Source organism: Lithobates pipiens, unplaced genomic scaffold, assembly GCF_037356315.1.
Source record: "Lithobates pipiens isolate NorthernLeopardFrog02 unplaced genomic scaffold, aLitPip1_a1.2 Scaffold_13, whole genome shotgun sequence".
NCBI lineage: Eukaryota > Metazoa > Chordata > Amphibia > Anura > Ranidae > Lithobates > Lithobates pipiens.
The window spans coordinates 175029320-175042306 of record NW_027507718.1 but is presented as its reverse complement, the minus strand read 5'-3'; the positions used below and the strand labels follow the sequence as shown (position 1 = coordinate 175042306).

Below are 12987 nucleotides of genomic sequence, written 5' to 3'. Positions count from 1 at the left end.
TTTCCATTATGTTGTTGGCTTTGGCGACCTGCTGTATTTTTCCTCTCGATTGCCCGAGGTGACCACCTTGGCTTTTGTCAAGAGAGTTGTAAGTAGGATGAAAGATCGCCTACGGCCACATCACCCTGAATGCACTCGATCTCGTCCGATCTCGGATGCTAAGCAGGGTCAGGCCTGGTTAGTACTTGGATGGGAGACCGCCTGGGAATACCAGGTGCCGTAGGCTTTTTTCCATTATGTTGTTGGCTTTGGCGACCTGCTGTATTTTTCCTCTCGGTTGCCCGAGGTGACCACCTTGGCTTTTGTCAAGATAGTTGTAAGTAGGGAGCAAGATCGCCTACGGCCACATCACCCTGAATGCGCTCGATCTCATCTGATCTCGGATGCTAAGCAGGGTCGGTCCTGGTTAGTACCTGGATGGGAGACCGCCTTGGAATACCAGGTGCCGTAGGCTTTTTTCCATTATGTTGTTGGCTTTGGCGACCTGCTGCATTTTCCCTCTCGATTGCCCGAGGTGACCACCTTGGCTTTTGTCAAGAGAGTTGTAAGTAGGGTGCAAGATCACCTACGGCCACATCACCCTGAATGCGCTCGATCTCGTCTGATCTCGGATGCTAAGCAGGGTCGGGCCTGGTTAGTACCTGGATGGGAGACCGCCTGGGAATACCAGGTGCCGTAGGCTTTTTTCCATTATGTTGTTGGCTTTGGCGACCTGCTGTATTTTTCCTCTCGATTGCCCGAGTTGACCACCTTAGCTTTTGTCAAGAGAGTTGTAAGTAGGGTGCAAGATCGCCTACGGCCACATCAACCTGAATGCGCTTGATTTCGTCTGATCTCGGATGCTAAGCAGGGTCGGGCCTGGTTAGTACCTGGATGGGAGACCGCTTGGGAATACCAGGTGCCGTAGGCTTTTTTCCATTATGTTGTTGGCTTTGGCGACCTGCTGTATTTTTCCTCTCTATTGCCCGAGGTGACCACCTTGGCTTTTGTCAAGAAAGTTGTAAGTAGGGTGCAAGATCGCCTATGGCCACATCACCCTGAATGCGCTTGATCTTGTCTGATCTCGGATGCTAAGCAGGGTCGGGCCTGGTTAGTACCTGGATGGGAGACCGCCTGGGAATACCAGGTGCCGTAGGCTTTTTTCCATTATGTTGTTGGCTTTGGCGACCTGCTGTATTTTTCCTCTCGATTGCCCGAGGTGACCACCTTGGCTTTTGTCAAGAGAGTTGTAAGTAGGGTGCAAGATCGCCTACGGCCACATCACCCTGAAGGCACTCGATCTCGTCTGATCTCGGATGCTAAGCAGGGTCGGCCCTGGTTAGTACCTGGATGGGAGACCGCCTGGGAATACCAGGTGCCGTAGGCTTTTTTCCATTATGTTGTTGGCTTTGGCAACCTGCTGTATTTTTCCTCTCGTTTGCCCGAGGTGACCACCTTGGCTTTTGTCAAGAGAGTTGTAAGTATGGTGCAAGATCGCCTACGGCCACATCACCCTGAATGCGCTCGATCTCGTCTGATCTCGGATGCTAAGCAGGGTTGGGCATGGTTAGTACCTGGATGGGAGACCGAATGGGAATACCAGGTGCCGTAGGCTTTTTTCCATCATGTTGTTGGCTTTGGCGACCTGCTGTATTTTTCCTCTCGATTGCCCGAGGTGACCACCTTGGCTTTTGTCAAGAGAGTTGTAAGTAGGGTGCAAGATCGCCTACGGCCACATCACCCTGAATGCGCTCGATCTCGTCTGATCTCGGATGCTAAGCAGGGTCGGGCCTGGTTAGTACCTGGATGGGAGACCGCCTGGGAATACCAGGTGCCGTAGGCTTTTTTCCATTATGTTGTTGGCTTTGGCGACCTGCTGTATTTTTCCTCTCGTTTGCCCGAGGTGACCACCTTGGCTTTTGTCAAGAGAGTTGTAAGTAGGGTGCAAGATCGCCTACGGCCACATCACCCTGAATGCGCTCGATCTCGTCTGATCTCGGATGCTAAGCAGGGTCGGGCCTGGTTAGTACCTGGATGGGAGACCGCCTGGGAATAGCAGGTGCCGTAGGCTTTTTTCCATTATGTTGTTGGCTTTGGCGACCTGCTGTATTTTTCCTCTCGATTGCCCGAGGTGACCACCTTGGCTTTTGTCAAGAGAGTTGTAAGTAGGGTGCAAGATCGCCTACGGCCACATCACCCTTAATGCGCTCGATCTCGTCTGATCTCGGATGCTAAGCAGGGTCGGGCCTGGTTAGAACCTGGATAGGAGACCGCCTGCGAATACCAGGTGCCGTAGGCTTTTTTCCATTATGTTGTTGGCTTTGGCGAACTGCTGTATTTTTCCTTTCGATTGCCCGAGGTGACCACCTTTGCTTTTGTCAAGAGAGTTGTAAGTAGGGTGCAAGATCACCTAAAGCCACATCACCCTGAATGCGCTCGATCTCGTCTGATCTCGGATGCTAAGCAGGGTCGGGCCTGGTTAGTACCTGGATGGGAGACCGCCTGGGAATACCAGGTACCGTAGGCTTTTTTCCATTATGTTGTTGGCTTTGGCGACCTGCTGTATTTTTCCTCTCGATTGCCCTATGTGACCACCTTGGCTTTTGTCAAGAGAGTTGTAAGTAGAGTGCAAAGATTGCCTACGGCCACATCACCCTGAATGCGCTCGATCTCGTCTGATCTCGGATGCTAAGCGGGGTCGGGCCTGGTTAGTACCTGGATGGGAGACCGCCTGGGAATACGAGGTGCCATATGCTTTTTTCCATTATCTTGTTGGCTTTGGCGACCTGCTGTATTTTTCCTTTCGATTGCCCGAGGTGACCACCTTGGCTTTTGTCAAGAGAGTTGTAAGTAGAGCGCAAGATTGCCTACGGCCACATCACCCTGAATGCGCTCGATCTCTTCTGATCTCGGATGCTAAGCAGGGTCGGGCCTGGTTAGTACCTGGATGGGAGACCGCCTGGGAATACCAGGTGCCATAGGCTTTTTTCCATTATGTTGTTGGCTTTGGCGACCTGCTGTTTTTTTCCTCTCGATTGCCCGAGGTGACCACCTTGGCTTTTGTCAAGAGAGTTGTAAGTAGTATGCAAGATCGCCTACGGCCACATCACCCTGAATGCGCTCGATCTCGTCTGATCTCGGATGCTAAGCAGGGTCGGGCCTGTTTAGTACCTGGATAGGAGACCGCCTGGGAATACCAGGTGCCGTAGGCTTTTTTCCATTATGTTGTTGGCTTTGGCGACCTGCTGTATTTTTCCTCTCGATTGCCCGAGGTGACCACCTTGGCTTTTGTCAAGAGAGTTGTAAGTAGGGTGCAAGATCGCCTACGGCCACATCACCCTGAATGCGCTCGATTTCGTTTAATCTCGGATGCTAAGAAGGGTCGGGCCTGGTTAGTACCTGGATGGGAGACCGCCTGGGAATACCAGGTGCCGTAGGCCTTTTTCCATTATGTTGTTGGCTTTGGCGACCTGCTGTATTTTTCCTCTCGATTGCCCGAGGTGACCACCTTGGCTTTTGTCAAGAGAGTTGTAAGTAGGGTTCAAGATCGCCTACAGCCACATCACCCTGAATGCGCTCGATCTCGTCTGATCTCGGATGCTAAGCAGGGTCGGGCCTGGTTAGTACCTGGATGGGAGACCGCCTGGGAATACCAGGTGCCGTAGGCTTTTTTCCATTATGTTGTTGGCTTTGGCGACCTGCTGTATTTTTCCTCTCGATTGCCCGAGGTGACCACCTTGGCTTTTGTCAAGAGAGTTGTAAGTAGGGTGCAAGATCGCCTATGGTCAAATCACCCTGAATGCGCTCGATCTCGTCTGATCTCAGATGCCAAGCAGGGTCGGGCCTGGTTAGTACCTGGACGGGAGACCGCCTGGGAATACCAGGTGCCGTAGGCTTTTTTCCATTATGTTGTTGGCTTTGGCGACCTGCTGTATTTTTCCTCTCGATTGCCCGAGGTGACCACCTTGGCTTTTGTCAAGAGAGTTGTAAGTAGGGTGCAAGATCGCCTATGGCCACATCACCCTGAATGCGCTCGATCTTGTCTGATCTCGGATGCTAAACAGGGTCGGGCCTGGTTAGTACCTGGATGGGAGACCGGCTGGGAATACCAGGTGCCGTAGGCTTTTTTCCATTATGTTGTTGGCTTTGGCGACCTGCTGTATTTTTCCTCTCGATTGCCCGAGGTGACCACCTTGGCTTTTGTCAAGAGAGTTGTAAGTAGGGTTCAAAATCGCCTACAGTCGCATCACCCTGAATGTGCTCGATCTCGTCTGATCTCGGATGCTAAGCAGGGTCGGGCCTGGTTAGTACCTGGACGGGAGACCGCCTGGGAATACCAGGTGCCGTAGGCTTTTTTCCATTATGTTGTTGGCTTTGGCGACCTGCTGTATTTTTCCTCTCGATTGCCCGAGGTGACCACCTTGGCTTTTATCAAGAGAGTTGTAAGTAGAGTGCAAGATCGCCTACGGCCACATCACCCTGAATGCGCTCAATCTTGTCTGATCTCGGATGCTAAGCAGGGTCGGGCCTGGTTAGTACCTGGATGGGAGACCGGCTGGGAATACCAGGTGCCGTAGGCTTTTTTCCATTATGTTGTTGGCTTTGGCGACCTGCTGTATTTTTCCTCTCGATTGCCCGAGGTGACCACCTTGGCTTTTGTCAAGAGAGTTGTAAGTAGAGTGCAAGTTCGCCTACGGCCACATCACCCTGAATGCGCTCGATCTCATCTGATCTCGAATGCTAAGCAGGGTCGGGCCTGGTTATTACCTGGATGGGAGACCGCCTGGGAATACCAGGTGCCGTAGGCTTTTTTCCATTATGTTGTTGGCTTTGGCGACCTGCTGTATTTTTCCTCTCGATTGCCTGAGGTGACCACCTTGGCTTTTGTCAAGAGAGTTGTAAGTAGAGTGCAAGTTCGCCTACGGCCACATCACCCTGAATGCGCTCGATCTCGTCTGATCTCGAATGCTAAGCAGGGTCGGGCCTGGTTATTACCTGGATGGGAGACCGCCTGGGAATACCACGTGCCATAGGCTTTTTTCCATTATGTTGTTGGCTTTGGCGACCTGCTGTATTTTTCCTCTCGATTGCCCGAGGTGACCACCTTGGCTTTTGTCAAGAGAGTTGTAAGTAGGGTGCAAGATCGACTACGGCCACATCACCCTGAATGCGCTCGATCTCGTCTGATCTCGGATGCTAACCAGGGTCGGGCCTGGTTAGTACCTGGATGGGAGTCCGCCTGGGAATACCAGGTGCCATAGGCTTTTTTCCATTATGTTGTTGGCTTTGGCGACCTGCTGTATTTTTCCTCTCGATTGCCCGAGGTGACCACCTTGGCTTTTGTCAAGAGAGTTGTAAGTAGGGTGCAAGATCGCCTACAGCCACATCAACCTGAATGCGCTCGATCTCGGATGCTAAGCAGGGTCGGGCCTGGTTAGTACCTGGATGGGAGACCACCTGGGAATACCTGGTGCCGTAGGCTTTTTTCCATTATGTTGTTGGCTTTGGCGACCTGCTGTATTTTTCCTCTCGATTGCCCGAGGTGACCACCTTGGCTTTTGTCAAGAGAGTTGTAAGTAGGGTTCAAGATTGCCTACGGCCACATCACCCTGAATGCGCTCAATCTCGTCTGATCTCGGATGGTAAGCAGGGTCGATCCTGGATGGGAGACCGCCTGGGAATACCAGGTGCCGTAGGCTTTTTTCCATTATGTTGTTGGCTTTGGCGACCTGCTGTATTTTTCCTCTCGATTGTCCGAGGTGACCACCTTGGCTTTTGTCAAGAGAGTTGTAAGTAGGGTGCAAGATCGCCTGCGGCCACATCACCCTGGATGCGCTCGATCTCGTCTGATCTCGGATGCTAAGCAGGGTCGGGCCTGGTTAGTACCTGGATGGGAGCCCGCCTGGGAATACCAGGTGCCGTAGGCTTTTTTCCATTATGTTGTTGGCTTTGGCGACCTGCTGTATTTTTCCTCTCGATTGCCCGAGGTGACCACCTTGGCTTTTGTCAAGAGAGTTGTAAGTAGGGTGCAACACCGCCTACGGCCACATCACCCTGAATGCGCTCGATCTCGTCTGATCTCGGATGCTAAGCAGGGTCGCGCCTGGTTAGTACCTGGATGGGAGACCGCCTGGGAATAAAAGGTGACGTAGGCTTTTTTCCATTATGTTGTTGGCTTTGGCGACCTGCTGTATTTTTCCTCTCGATTGCCCGAGGTGACCACCTTGGCTTTTGTCAAGAGAGTTGTAAGAAGGGTGCAAGATCGCCTACAGCCACATCACCCTCAATGCGCTCGATCTCGGATGCTAAGCAGGGTCGGGCCTGGTTAGTACCTGGATGGGAGACCGCCTGGGAATACCAGGTGCCATAGGCTTTTTTCCATTATGTTGTTGGCTTTGGCGACCTGCTGTATTTTTCCTCTCGATTGCCCGAGGTGACCACCTTGGCTTTTGTCAAGAGAGTTGTAAGTAGGGTTCAAGATTGCCTACGGCCACATCACCCTGAATGCGCTCAATCTCGTCTGATCTCGGATGCTAAGCAGGGTCGAGCCTGGTTAGTACCTGGATGGGAGACCGCCTGGGAATACCAGGTGCCGTAGGCTTTTTTCCATTATGTTGTTGGCTTTGGCGACCTGCTGTATTTTTCCTCTCGATTGCCCGAGGTGACCACCTTGGCTTTTGTCAAGAGAGTTGTAAGTAGGGTGTAAGATCGCCTGCGGCCACATCACCCTGAATGCGCTCGATCTCGTCTGATCTCGGATGCTAAGCAGGGTCGGGCCTGGTTAGTACCTGGATGGGAGACCGCCTGGGAATACCAGGTGCCGTAGGCTTTTTTCCATTATGTTGTTGGCTTTGGCGACCTGCTGTATTTTTCCTCTCGATTGCCCGAGGTGACCACCTTGGCTTCTGTCAAGAGAGTTGTAAGTAGGGTGCAAGATTGTCTACGGCCACATCACCCTGAATGCGCTCGATCTCATCTGATCTCGGATGCTAAGCAGGGTCGGGCCTGGTTAGTACCTGGATGGGAGACCGCCTGGGAATACCAGGTGCCGTAGGCTTTTTTCCATTATGTTGTTGGCTTTGGCGACCTGCTGTATTTTTCCTCTCGATTGCCCGAGGTGACCACCTTGGCTATTGTCAAGAGAGTTGTAAGTAGGGTGCAAGATTGCCTACGGCTACATCACCCTGAATGCGCTCAATCTCATCTGATCTCGGATGCTAAGCAGGGTCGGGCCTGGTTAGTACCTGGATGGGAGACCGCCTGGGAATTCCAGGTGCCGTAGGCTTTTTTCCATTATGTTGTTGGCTTTGGCGACCTACTGTATTTTTCCTCTTGATTGCCCGAGGTGACCATCTTGGCTTTTGTCAAGAGAGTTGTAAGTAGGGTGCAAGATTGCCTACGGCCACATCACCCTGGATGCGCTTGATCTCGTCTGATCTCGGATGCTAAGCAGGGTCGGGCCTGCTTAGTACCTGGATGGGAGACCGCCTGGGAATACCAGGTGCCGTAGGCTTTTTTCCATTATATTGTTGGCTTTGGCGACCTGTTGTATTTTTCCTCTCGATTGCCCGAGGTGACCACCTTGGCTTTTGTCAAGAGAGTTGTAAGTAGGGTGCAAGATCGCCTACGGCCACATCACCCTGAATGCGCTCGATCTCGTCTGATCTCGGATGCTAAGCAGAGTCGGGCCTGGTTAGTACCTGGATGGGAGACCGCCTGGGAATACCAGGTGCCGTAGGCTTTTTCCATTACGTTGTTGGCTTTGGCGACCTGCTGTATTTTTCCTCTCGATTGCCCGAGGTGACCACCTTGGCTTTTGTCAAGAGAGTTGTAAGTAGGGTGCAAGATCTCCTACGGCCACATCACCCTGAATGCGCTCAATCTCATCTGATCTCGGATGCTAAGCAGGGTCGGGCCTGGCTAGTACCTGGATAGGAGACCGCCTGGGAATACCAGGTGCCGTAGGCTTTTTTCCATTATGTCGTTGGCTTTGGCGACCTGCTGTATTTTTCCTCTTGATTGCCCGAGGTGACCATCTTGGCTTTTGTCAAGAGAGTTGTAAGTAGGGTGCATGATTGCCTACGGCCACATCACCCTGGATGCGCTTGATCTCGTCTGATCTCGGATGCTAAGCAGGGTCGGGCCTGCTTAGTACCTGGATGGGAGACCGCCTGGGAATACCAGGTGCCGTAGGCTTTTTTCCATTATATTGTTGGCTTTGGCGACCTGTTGTATTTTTCCTCTCGATTGCCCGAGGTGACCACCTTGGCTTTTGTCAAGAGAGTTGTAAGTAGGGTGCAAGATCGCCTACGGCCACATCACCCTGAATGCGCTCGATCTCGTCTGATCTCGGATGCTAAGCAGAGTCGGGCCTGGTTAGTACCTGGATGGGAGACCGCCTGGGAATACCAGGTGCCGTAGGCTTTTTCCATTACGTTGTTGGCTTTGGCGACCTGCTGTATTTTTCCTCTCGATTGCCCGAGGTGACCACCTTGGCTTTTGTCAAGAGAGTTGTAAGTAGGGTGCAAGATCTCCTACGGCCACATCACCCTGAATGCGCTCAATCTCATCTGATCTCGGATGCTAAGCAGGGTCGGGCCTGGCTAGTACCTGGATAGGAGACCGCCTGGGAATACCAGGTGCCGTAGGCTTTTTTCCATTATGTCGTTGGCTTTGGCGACCTGCTGTATTTTTCCTCTCGATTGCCCGAGGTGACCACCTTGGCTTTTGTCAAGAGAGTTTTAAGTAGGGTGCAAAGATCGTCTACGGCCACATCACCCTGGATGCGCTCGATCTCGTCTGATCTCGGATGCTAAGCAGGGTCGGGCCTGGTTAGTACCTGGATGGGAGACCGCCTGGGAATACCAGGTGCCGTAGGCTTTTTTCCATTATGTTGTTGGCTTTGGCGACCTGCTGTATTTTTCCTCTCGATTGCCCGAGGTGACCACCTTGGCTTTTGTCAAGAGAGTTGTAAGTAGGGTGCAAGATTGCCTACGGCCACATCACCCTGAATGCGCTTGATCTCGTCTGGTCTTCGATGCTAAGCAGGGTCGGGCCTGTTTAGTACCTGGATGGGAGACCGCCTGCGAATGCAAGGTGCCGTAGGCTTTTTTCCATTATGTTGTTGGCTTTGGCGACCTGCTGTATTTTAACTCTCGATTGCCCGAGGTGACCACCTGGCTTTTGTCAAGAGAGTTGTAAGTAGGGTGCAGATCGTGTACGGCCACATCACCCGGAATGCGCTCGATCTCATCTGATCTCGGATGCTAAGCAGGGTCGGGCCTGATTAGTACCTGGATGGGAGACCGCCTGGGATTACCAGGTGCCGTAGGCTTTTTTCCATTATGTTGTTGGCTTTGGCGACCTGCTGTATTTTTCCTCTCGATTGCCCGAGGTGACCACCTTGGCTTTTGTCAAGAGAGTTGTAAGTAGTGTGCAAGATCGCCTACGGCCACATCACCCTGAATGCGCACGATCTCGTCTGATCTCGGAAGCTAAGCAGGGTCGGGCCTGGTTAGTACCTGGATGGGAGACCGCCTGGGAATACCATGTGCCGTAGGCTTTTTTCCATTATGTTGTTGGCTTTGGTGACCTGCTGTATTTTTCCTCTCGATTACCCGAGGTGACCACCTTGGCTTTTGTCAAGAGATTTGTAAGTAGGGTGCAAGATTGCCTATGGCCACATTACCCTGAATGCGCTCGATCTCATCTGATCTCGGATGCTAAGCAGGGTCTGGGCCTGGTTAGTACCTGGATGGGAGACCGCCTGGGAATACCAGGTGCCGTAGGCTTTTTTCCATTATGTTGTTGGCTTTGGCGACCTGCTGTATTTTTCCTCTCGATTGCCCGAGGTGACCACCTTGGCTTTTGTCAAGAGAGTTGTAAGTAGGGTGCAAGATCGCCTACGGCCACATCACCCTGAATGCGCTCGATCTCGTCTGATCTCGGATGCTAAGCAGGGTCGGGCCTGCTTAGTACCTGGATGGGAGACCGCCTGGGAATATCAGGTGCCGTAGGCTTTTTTCCATTATGTTGTTGGCTTTGGCGACCTGCTGTATTTTTCCTCTCGATTGCACAAGGTGATCACCTTGGCTTTTGTCAAGGGAGTTGTAAGTAGGGTGCGAAGATCGCCTACGGCCACATCACCCTGAATGCGCTCGATCTCGTCTGATCTCGGATGTTAAGCAGGGTCGGGCCTGGTTAGTACCTGGATGGGAGACCACCTGGGAATACCAGGTGCCGTAGGCTTTTTTCCATTATGTTGTTGGCTTTGGCGACCTGCTGTATTTTTCCTCTCGATTGCCCGAGGTGACCACCTTGGCTTTTGTCAAGAGAGTTGTAAGTAGGGTGCAAGATCTCCTACGGCCACATCACCCTGAATGCGCTCAATCTCATCTGATCTCGGATGCTAAGCAGGGTCGGGCCTGGCTAATACCTGGATAGGAGACCGCCTGGGAATACCAGGTGCCGTAGGCTTTTTTCCATTATGTTGTTGGCTTTGGCGACCTGCTGTATTTTTCCTCTCGTTTGCCCGAGGTGACCACCTTGGCTTTTGTCAAGAGAGTTGTAAGTAGGGTGCAAAGATCTCCTACGGCCACATCACCCTGAATGCGCTCGATCTTGTCTGATCTCGGATGCTAAGCAGGGTCGGGCTTGGTTAGTACCTGGATGGGAGACCGCCTGGGAATACCAGGTGCTGTAGGCTTTTTTCCATTATGTTGTTGGCTTTGGCGACCTGCTGTATTTTTCCTCTCGATTGCCCGAGGTGACCACCTTGGCTTTTGTCAAGAGAGTTGTAAGTAGGGTGCAAGATTGCCTACGGCCACATCACCCTGAATGCGCTTGATCTCGTCTGGTCTCCGATGCTAAGCAGGGTCGGGCCTGGTTAGTACCTGGATGGGAGACCGCCTGGGAATACCATGTGCCGTAGGCTTTTTTCCATTATGTTGTTGGCTTTGGTGACCTGCTGTATTTTTCCTCTCGATTACCCGAGGTGACCACCTTGGCTTTTGTCAAGAGATTTGTAAGTAGGGTGCAAGATTGCCTACGGCCACATTACCCTGAATGCGCTCGATCTCATCTGATCTCGGATGCTAAGCAGCGTCGGGCCTGGTTAGTACCTGGATGGGAGACCGCCTGGGAATACCAGGTGCCGTAGGCTTTTTTCCATTATGTTGTTGGCTTTGGCGACCTGCTGTTATTTTCATCTCGATTGCCCGAGGTGACCACATTGGCTTTTGTCAAGAGAGTTGTAAGTAGGGTGCAGGATCGCCTACGGCCACATCACCCTGAATGCGCTCGATCTCCTCTGATCTCGGATGCTAAGCAGGGTCGGGCCTGGTTAGTACCTGGATGGGAGACCGCCTGGGAATACCAGGTGCCGTAGGCTTTTTTCCATTATGTTGTTGGCTTTGGCGACCTGCTGTATTTTTCCTCTCGATTGCCCAAGGTGATCACCTTGGCTTTTGTCAAGGGAGTTGTAAGTAGGGTGCGAAGATCGCCTACGGCCACATCACCCTGAATGCGCTCGATCTCGTCTGATCTCGGATGCTAAGCAGGGTCGGGCCTGGTTAGTACCTGGATGGGAGACCACCTGTGAATACCAGGTGCCGTAGGCTTTTTTCCATTATGTTGTTGGCTTTGGCGACCTGCTGTATTTTTCCTCTCGATTGCCCGAGGTGACCACCTTGGCTTTTGTCAAGAGAGTTGTAAGTAGGGTGCAAGATCTCCTACGGCCACATCACCCTGAATGCGCTCAATCTCATCTGATCTCGGATGCTAAGCAGGGTCGGGCCTGGCTAATACCTGGATAGGAGACCGCCTGGGAATACCAGGTGCCGTAGGCTTTTTTCCATTATGTTGTTGGCTTTGGCGACCTGCTGTATTTTTCCTCTCGATTGCCCGAGGTGACCACCTTGGCTTTTGTCAAGAGAGTTGTAAGTAGGGTGCAAAGATCTCCTACGGCCACATCACCCTGAATGCGCTCGATCTTGTCTGATCTCGGATGCTAAGCAGGGTCGGGCTTGGTTAGTACCTGGATGGGAGACCGCCTGGGAATACCAGGTGCTGTAGGCTTTTTTCCATTATGTTGTTGGCTTTGGCGACCTGCTGTATTTTTCCTCTCGATTGCCCGAGGTGACCACCTTGGCTTTTGTCAAGAGAGTTGTAAGTAGGGTGCAAGATTGCCTACGGCCACATCAACCTGAATGCGCTTTATCTCGTCTGGTCTCCGATGCTAAGCAGGGTCGGGCCTGGTTAGTACCTGGATGGGAGACCGCCTTGGAATACCATGTGCCGTAGGCTTTTTTCCATTATGTTGTTGGCTTTGGTGACCTGCTGTATTTTTCCTCTCGATTACCCGAGGTGACCACCTTGGCTTTTGTCAAGAGATTTGTAAGTAGGGTGCAAGATTGCCTACGGCCACATTACCCTGAATGCGCTCGATCTCGTCTGATCTCGGATGCTAAGCAGCGTCGGGCCTGGTTAGTACCTGGATGGGAGACCGCCTGGGAATACCAGGTGCCGTAGGCTTTTTTCCATTATGTTGTTGGCTTTGGCGACCTGCTGTTATTTTCATCTCGATTGCCCGAGGTGACCACATTGGCTTTTGTCAAGAGAGTTGTAAGTAGGGTGCAGGATCGCCTACGGCCACATCACCCTGAATGCGCTCGATCTCGTCTGATCTCGGATGCTAAGCAGGGTCGGGCCTGGTTAGTACCTGGATGGGAGACCGCCTGGGAATACCAGGTGCCGTAGGCTTTTTTCCATTATGTTGTTGGCTTTGGCGACCTGCTGTATTTTTCCTCTCGATTGCCCGAGGTGACCACCTTGGCTTTTGTCAAGAGAGTTGTAAGTAGCGTGCAAGATCGCCTATAGCCACATCACCCTGAATGCGCTCGATCTCGTCTAAACTCGGATGCTAAGCAGGGTCGTGCCTGGTTAGTACCTGGATGGGAGCCCGCCTGGCAGGGGCGTAACTAGAAATCACAGGGCCCCATAGCAAAATGT

General features: G+C 52.2%; 32 non-coding genes and 23 pseudogenes across 32 annotated transcripts; all 55 read left to right on the top strand.

Moving 5' to 3' along the window:
- Window positions 1-107: 107 nt before the first annotated feature.
- On the top strand, window positions 108-226 carry LOC143978254 (5S ribosomal RNA). The gene has a single exon (XR_013273915.1). It is a non-coding gene; the product is annotated as a 5S ribosomal RNA (ribosomal RNA).
- A 109-nt stretch (window positions 227-335) lies between these two features.
- Window positions 336-454, top strand: LOC143976699 (5S ribosomal RNA). Its single transcript, XR_013272996.1, has one exon. It is a non-coding gene; the product is annotated as a 5S ribosomal RNA (ribosomal RNA).
- Window positions 455-563: 109 nt separating this feature from the next.
- On the top strand, window positions 564-682 carry LOC143979927 (5S ribosomal RNA). Its single transcript, XR_013274138.1, has one exon. It is a non-coding gene; the product is annotated as a 5S ribosomal RNA (ribosomal RNA).
- A 109-nt stretch (window positions 683-791) lies between these two features.
- Window positions 792-910, top strand: LOC143977795 (5S ribosomal RNA; annotated as a pseudogene).
- A 109-nt stretch (window positions 911-1019) lies between these two features.
- LOC143977243 (5S ribosomal RNA) lies at window positions 1020-1138 on the top strand. The gene has a single exon (XR_013273526.1). It is a non-coding gene; the product is annotated as a 5S ribosomal RNA (ribosomal RNA).
- Window positions 1139-1247: 109 nt separating this feature from the next.
- LOC143976457 (5S ribosomal RNA) lies at window positions 1248-1366 on the top strand. The gene has a single exon (XR_013272764.1). It is a non-coding gene; the product is annotated as a 5S ribosomal RNA (ribosomal RNA).
- Window positions 1367-1475: 109 nt separating this feature from the next.
- Window positions 1476-1594, top strand: LOC143977017 (5S ribosomal RNA). Its single transcript, XR_013273304.1, has one exon. It is a non-coding gene; the product is annotated as a 5S ribosomal RNA (ribosomal RNA).
- A 109-nt stretch (window positions 1595-1703) lies between these two features.
- LOC143976977 (5S ribosomal RNA) lies at window positions 1704-1822 on the top strand. Its single transcript, XR_013273266.1, has one exon. It is a non-coding gene; the product is annotated as a 5S ribosomal RNA (ribosomal RNA).
- A 109-nt stretch (window positions 1823-1931) lies between these two features.
- On the top strand, window positions 1932-2050 carry LOC143976288 (5S ribosomal RNA). Its single transcript, XR_013272603.1, has one exon. It is a non-coding gene; the product is annotated as a 5S ribosomal RNA (ribosomal RNA).
- Window positions 2051-2159: 109 nt separating this feature from the next.
- LOC143978905 (5S ribosomal RNA) lies at window positions 2160-2278 on the top strand (annotated as a pseudogene).
- A 109-nt stretch (window positions 2279-2387) lies between these two features.
- On the top strand, window positions 2388-2506 carry LOC143978687 (5S ribosomal RNA; annotated as a pseudogene).
- Window positions 2507-2616: 110 nt separating this feature from the next.
- Window positions 2617-2735, top strand: LOC143978295 (5S ribosomal RNA; annotated as a pseudogene).
- A 109-nt stretch (window positions 2736-2844) lies between these two features.
- Window positions 2845-2963, top strand: LOC143976687 (5S ribosomal RNA). Its single transcript, XR_013272984.1, has one exon. It is a non-coding gene; the product is annotated as a 5S ribosomal RNA (ribosomal RNA).
- A 109-nt stretch (window positions 2964-3072) lies between these two features.
- Window positions 3073-3191, top strand: LOC143976913 (5S ribosomal RNA). Its single transcript, XR_013273205.1, has one exon. It is a non-coding gene; the product is annotated as a 5S ribosomal RNA (ribosomal RNA).
- Window positions 3192-3300: 109 nt separating this feature from the next.
- LOC143977215 (5S ribosomal RNA) lies at window positions 3301-3419 on the top strand. The gene has a single exon (XR_013273498.1). It is a non-coding gene; the product is annotated as a 5S ribosomal RNA (ribosomal RNA).
- A 109-nt stretch (window positions 3420-3528) lies between these two features.
- On the top strand, window positions 3529-3647 carry LOC143976501 (5S ribosomal RNA). Its single transcript, XR_013272806.1, has one exon. It is a non-coding gene; the product is annotated as a 5S ribosomal RNA (ribosomal RNA).
- Window positions 3648-3756: 109 nt separating this feature from the next.
- On the top strand, window positions 3757-3875 carry LOC143978219 (5S ribosomal RNA; annotated as a pseudogene).
- A 109-nt stretch (window positions 3876-3984) lies between these two features.
- On the top strand, window positions 3985-4103 carry LOC143977673 (5S ribosomal RNA; annotated as a pseudogene).
- Window positions 4104-4212: 109 nt separating this feature from the next.
- On the top strand, window positions 4213-4331 carry LOC143978435 (5S ribosomal RNA; annotated as a pseudogene).
- Window positions 4332-4440: 109 nt separating this feature from the next.
- Window positions 4441-4559, top strand: LOC143978130 (5S ribosomal RNA; annotated as a pseudogene).
- Window positions 4560-4668: 109 nt separating this feature from the next.
- Window positions 4669-4787, top strand: LOC143979896 (5S ribosomal RNA). Its single transcript, XR_013274108.1, has one exon. It is a non-coding gene; the product is annotated as a 5S ribosomal RNA (ribosomal RNA).
- Window positions 4788-4896: 109 nt separating this feature from the next.
- On the top strand, window positions 4897-5015 carry LOC143978321 (5S ribosomal RNA; annotated as a pseudogene).
- Window positions 5016-5124: 109 nt separating this feature from the next.
- LOC143978212 (5S ribosomal RNA) lies at window positions 5125-5243 on the top strand (annotated as a pseudogene).
- Window positions 5244-5352: 109 nt separating this feature from the next.
- Window positions 5353-5461, top strand: LOC143979522 (5S ribosomal RNA; annotated as a pseudogene).
- A 326-nt stretch (window positions 5462-5787) lies between these two features.
- On the top strand, window positions 5788-5906 carry LOC143976554 (5S ribosomal RNA). The gene has a single exon (XR_013272857.1). It is a non-coding gene; the product is annotated as a 5S ribosomal RNA (ribosomal RNA).
- A 109-nt stretch (window positions 5907-6015) lies between these two features.
- LOC143978704 (5S ribosomal RNA) lies at window positions 6016-6134 on the top strand (annotated as a pseudogene).
- A 109-nt stretch (window positions 6135-6243) lies between these two features.
- LOC143979685 (5S ribosomal RNA) lies at window positions 6244-6352 on the top strand (annotated as a pseudogene).
- A 109-nt stretch (window positions 6353-6461) lies between these two features.
- Window positions 6462-6580, top strand: LOC143976319 (5S ribosomal RNA). The gene has a single exon (XR_013272633.1). It is a non-coding gene; the product is annotated as a 5S ribosomal RNA (ribosomal RNA).
- Window positions 6581-6689: 109 nt separating this feature from the next.
- Window positions 6690-6808, top strand: LOC143979114 (5S ribosomal RNA). The gene has a single exon (XR_013274011.1). It is a non-coding gene; the product is annotated as a 5S ribosomal RNA (ribosomal RNA).
- A 109-nt stretch (window positions 6809-6917) lies between these two features.
- Window positions 6918-7036, top strand: LOC143977642 (5S ribosomal RNA). Its single transcript, XR_013273848.1, has one exon. It is a non-coding gene; the product is annotated as a 5S ribosomal RNA (ribosomal RNA).
- A 109-nt stretch (window positions 7037-7145) lies between these two features.
- On the top strand, window positions 7146-7264 carry LOC143976827 (5S ribosomal RNA). Its single transcript, XR_013273120.1, has one exon. It is a non-coding gene; the product is annotated as a 5S ribosomal RNA (ribosomal RNA).
- A 109-nt stretch (window positions 7265-7373) lies between these two features.
- On the top strand, window positions 7374-7492 carry LOC143976899 (5S ribosomal RNA). The gene has a single exon (XR_013273190.1). It is a non-coding gene; the product is annotated as a 5S ribosomal RNA (ribosomal RNA).
- Window positions 7493-7601: 109 nt separating this feature from the next.
- On the top strand, window positions 7602-7720 carry LOC143976352 (5S ribosomal RNA). Its single transcript, XR_013272663.1, has one exon. It is a non-coding gene; the product is annotated as a 5S ribosomal RNA (ribosomal RNA).
- A 108-nt stretch (window positions 7721-7828) lies between these two features.
- On the top strand, window positions 7829-7947 carry LOC143978031 (5S ribosomal RNA; annotated as a pseudogene).
- A 109-nt stretch (window positions 7948-8056) lies between these two features.
- LOC143976898 (5S ribosomal RNA) lies at window positions 8057-8175 on the top strand. The gene has a single exon (XR_013273189.1). It is a non-coding gene; the product is annotated as a 5S ribosomal RNA (ribosomal RNA).
- Window positions 8176-8284: 109 nt separating this feature from the next.
- Window positions 8285-8403, top strand: LOC143976351 (5S ribosomal RNA). Its single transcript, XR_013272662.1, has one exon. It is a non-coding gene; the product is annotated as a 5S ribosomal RNA (ribosomal RNA).
- A 108-nt stretch (window positions 8404-8511) lies between these two features.
- LOC143978030 (5S ribosomal RNA) lies at window positions 8512-8630 on the top strand (annotated as a pseudogene).
- A 110-nt stretch (window positions 8631-8740) lies between these two features.
- LOC143978637 (5S ribosomal RNA) lies at window positions 8741-8859 on the top strand. The gene has a single exon (XR_013273963.1). It is a non-coding gene; the product is annotated as a 5S ribosomal RNA (ribosomal RNA).
- Window positions 8860-8968: 109 nt separating this feature from the next.
- On the top strand, window positions 8969-9087 carry LOC143979391 (5S ribosomal RNA; annotated as a pseudogene).
- A 107-nt stretch (window positions 9088-9194) lies between these two features.
- On the top strand, window positions 9195-9313 carry LOC143978570 (5S ribosomal RNA; annotated as a pseudogene).
- A 109-nt stretch (window positions 9314-9422) lies between these two features.
- LOC143976310 (5S ribosomal RNA) lies at window positions 9423-9541 on the top strand. Its single transcript, XR_013272624.1, has one exon. It is a non-coding gene; the product is annotated as a 5S ribosomal RNA (ribosomal RNA).
- A 109-nt stretch (window positions 9542-9650) lies between these two features.
- LOC143977311 (5S ribosomal RNA) lies at window positions 9651-9770 on the top strand. Its single transcript, XR_013273596.1, has one exon. It is a non-coding gene; the product is annotated as a 5S ribosomal RNA (ribosomal RNA).
- Window positions 9771-9879: 109 nt separating this feature from the next.
- LOC143980096 (5S ribosomal RNA) lies at window positions 9880-9998 on the top strand. Its single transcript, XR_013274240.1, has one exon. It is a non-coding gene; the product is annotated as a 5S ribosomal RNA (ribosomal RNA).
- A 110-nt stretch (window positions 9999-10108) lies between these two features.
- LOC143979214 (5S ribosomal RNA) lies at window positions 10109-10227 on the top strand. The gene has a single exon (XR_013274020.1). It is a non-coding gene; the product is annotated as a 5S ribosomal RNA (ribosomal RNA).
- Window positions 10228-10336: 109 nt separating this feature from the next.
- On the top strand, window positions 10337-10455 carry LOC143978689 (5S ribosomal RNA; annotated as a pseudogene).
- Window positions 10456-10565: 110 nt separating this feature from the next.
- Window positions 10566-10684, top strand: LOC143977574 (5S ribosomal RNA; annotated as a pseudogene).
- A 109-nt stretch (window positions 10685-10793) lies between these two features.
- Window positions 10794-10912, top strand: LOC143978171 (5S ribosomal RNA; annotated as a pseudogene).
- Window positions 10913-11021: 109 nt separating this feature from the next.
- On the top strand, window positions 11022-11140 carry LOC143976829 (5S ribosomal RNA). Its single transcript, XR_013273122.1, has one exon. It is a non-coding gene; the product is annotated as a 5S ribosomal RNA (ribosomal RNA).
- A 109-nt stretch (window positions 11141-11249) lies between these two features.
- On the top strand, window positions 11250-11368 carry LOC143979735 (5S ribosomal RNA). The gene has a single exon (XR_013274076.1). It is a non-coding gene; the product is annotated as a 5S ribosomal RNA (ribosomal RNA).
- Window positions 11369-11478: 110 nt separating this feature from the next.
- LOC143980076 (5S ribosomal RNA) lies at window positions 11479-11597 on the top strand. Its single transcript, XR_013274221.1, has one exon. It is a non-coding gene; the product is annotated as a 5S ribosomal RNA (ribosomal RNA).
- Window positions 11598-11706: 109 nt separating this feature from the next.
- On the top strand, window positions 11707-11825 carry LOC143978688 (5S ribosomal RNA; annotated as a pseudogene).
- A 110-nt stretch (window positions 11826-11935) lies between these two features.
- LOC143977572 (5S ribosomal RNA) lies at window positions 11936-12054 on the top strand (annotated as a pseudogene).
- Window positions 12055-12163: 109 nt separating this feature from the next.
- On the top strand, window positions 12164-12282 carry LOC143979598 (5S ribosomal RNA; annotated as a pseudogene).
- A 109-nt stretch (window positions 12283-12391) lies between these two features.
- On the top strand, window positions 12392-12510 carry LOC143977099 (5S ribosomal RNA). The gene has a single exon (XR_013273384.1). It is a non-coding gene; the product is annotated as a 5S ribosomal RNA (ribosomal RNA).
- A 109-nt stretch (window positions 12511-12619) lies between these two features.
- Window positions 12620-12738, top strand: LOC143976966 (5S ribosomal RNA). The gene has a single exon (XR_013273255.1). It is a non-coding gene; the product is annotated as a 5S ribosomal RNA (ribosomal RNA).
- The last annotated feature ends 249 nt before the right edge of the window (window positions 12739-12987 follow it).